We start from the raw sequence: 2,406 nt of genomic DNA on the forward strand, positions 1-2,406 counted from the left end.
TGTGGGAAACTGACAAAAGACCGCATCCAGGCTGGCTGGCACACCAACCCTTCTCATTATTCAGCCAAGGAGATTCAATCCAGGCCCAGTGCACCTCAGTGCATCTCAGAAGCGGCACTTGAACACGCACTACTATCTGGGCAGATATTCACATCTAATGTTGCCCCTATTATTTTCTAGAGCTATTGTATTAGTGCTGCTGTTCGTTTTCATTAATATATTCATGTTCACCTGGGGCACAATACTGGAGACAAAAATGTTTCAATATCAAATGAGCAGCAGCATTAAACAATTGTGGGAGGGCCTAGAAGTAGTCATTCTGTAAGCTCACTAAAGACCTGTTCCCACTCACACATTACAAGTGGAAATTCTATGAGTTACTCAACAACTCAACACACAGAAAAATGAAGGGGCTCCAATGAGTCACATTAAAAGGAAACAAATGAAACTTCCACACAGCTTCTTGCAAGAGAAATTCACAACAAGGTATGACTATGCACATTAGTTTCTGCAATTATACAGCCTGCCAAAAAGACACAAGAAGGCCATATCACAGTCATCCACTGTAAGTGACACAGAGCTATCGAAACATTTTACAGCATTGTTAAGCCCACTCTTTGATAAATGCCAACATGATTTTGGAAACTCATGCTACTTTCTGCAGTGAAGGAGAACGCCTAGGAAAAGGTAACGTAATGGTGAGCTTCAGTGTGGTGTCTCTACTCACCAGAGCCACATTCTCTTACTGTGAATTAGAAAAAATACCATTTTTTATCTGTCTACTGCTTTTATTAATGACAAAGCATGACATAAATTATGTACATGTCATAGCATTGTTGACAATGTGTCAGTATCTACTACCTGCAGCTTTCAATTTCCTGGATTTTTTAGATCTGGGAAACAGTAGTATTCTGATTGAAAAGATGGGTGTCAAAATTGTAATCACAACTTCAATCTAATGAGCTTAAGTAATTCTTGACAAAAACTTTCACAAAAAAATTACACATGATTTTGTATTGACTTAAAAGTAAAACTGCAACTAACTTACCAAAAGGTGAGCTAACTAGACTAATTTGGGACACAGCCACCATACAATAAATAAAGTTATAAAAATACAGATGTATAAATCCATTATTTAAACCTTGGCAGTAATTAACTTACAAAGGAAAATTAAGAGTTCACAAAAGTTGAATTCCTATGTGCAGTTTTGCATAATTCAGATTGTTAACAATTAATTGCAAATAACTGACAATTAGTTTTTAATTACATTATTATTTTAATTTCTAACATTTTTATGTGTTCTTTTACAGAAGTTGAATATTTTAGTACAGTTAGCTTTTATCATTACATTATCATATATCCTGTTATTTTTCTGGAATTTTCTAAACAGTAATTTTACATAAAATAGATGCGCTGAAAAATCAAAACAACACACTTTTAAGTTTTACAGCAATTATAAGCTTGTACATAATTACAAAATCAGTGACAAATATGAACAGAAGTTATGAGACTTAACAAAACTCACAACTTTGTATCGTGTCAGGTGTACTGAGTAGATGTTTCTCGGTGTATTACATTGTAGTCTACATCTATATACATACTCCTCAAGACACATTACAGTGCTTGGTGGAGGGTACCTCATGCTACTGTTGGTCATTCCCTTTCCTGTTCCACTGGCAAATGGAGTGAGGGAAAAATGACTGTCTATACGTTTCCATACCAGACCTGATTTCTCGTATCTATTCTTTGTAGTCCTTATGCAAGATACTTGTTGGCAGCAGTAAGATTATTCTATGATCTGTTGCAAAGTTGTTCTCTAAACTTTCTCAATAGTGTTTCATCTGTAGATTCCCATATGAGTTTGTGTACGATTTCTGTAATGCTCATACATTGATCAAACCCACCTTTAACAAATATAGTATCATGCTTCATCACCTTCCTTCTATCTGACCTGGAGGGGATCCCAAACACTCTAGCAATACTTAAGAATGGGTCACATAAGTGTTCTGTATGTGGTCTCCTTTACAGATGATCCACACTTCCCAGAATTCTCCCAGAAACCCAAAGCTGACCATCCGCCTTCCCTATAATCAAACTTACATGTTTGTTTCATTTCATGTCACTTTGCAATGTTACACGTAGATATTTATTTACTGTGAATACATTAAGCAGCACACAACTGATATTGTATTCAAACATAACAGAACTGTTTTTCCTACTCCAAGTCACCCTGTATCCACCTAAAACCACACAATAATGACACTTTCCCGTACATTACACTGTCATTAGCAAACAGTCACAGATTGGTGCACCTCCTTTCTGTCAGATTTTTATACTTCCTTGGAGGTACTCCTGCTGATACCTTTGTCTGCTGTGAACACTCACCCTCTAGGACAATGCATTGAG

The sequence above is a fragment of the Schistocerca americana genome, chromosome 1, assembly GCF_021461395.2.
Source record: "Schistocerca americana isolate TAMUIC-IGC-003095 chromosome 1, iqSchAmer2.1, whole genome shotgun sequence".
In the NCBI taxonomy this organism is placed as follows: Eukaryota; Metazoa; Arthropoda; class Insecta; order Orthoptera; family Acrididae; genus Schistocerca; species Schistocerca americana.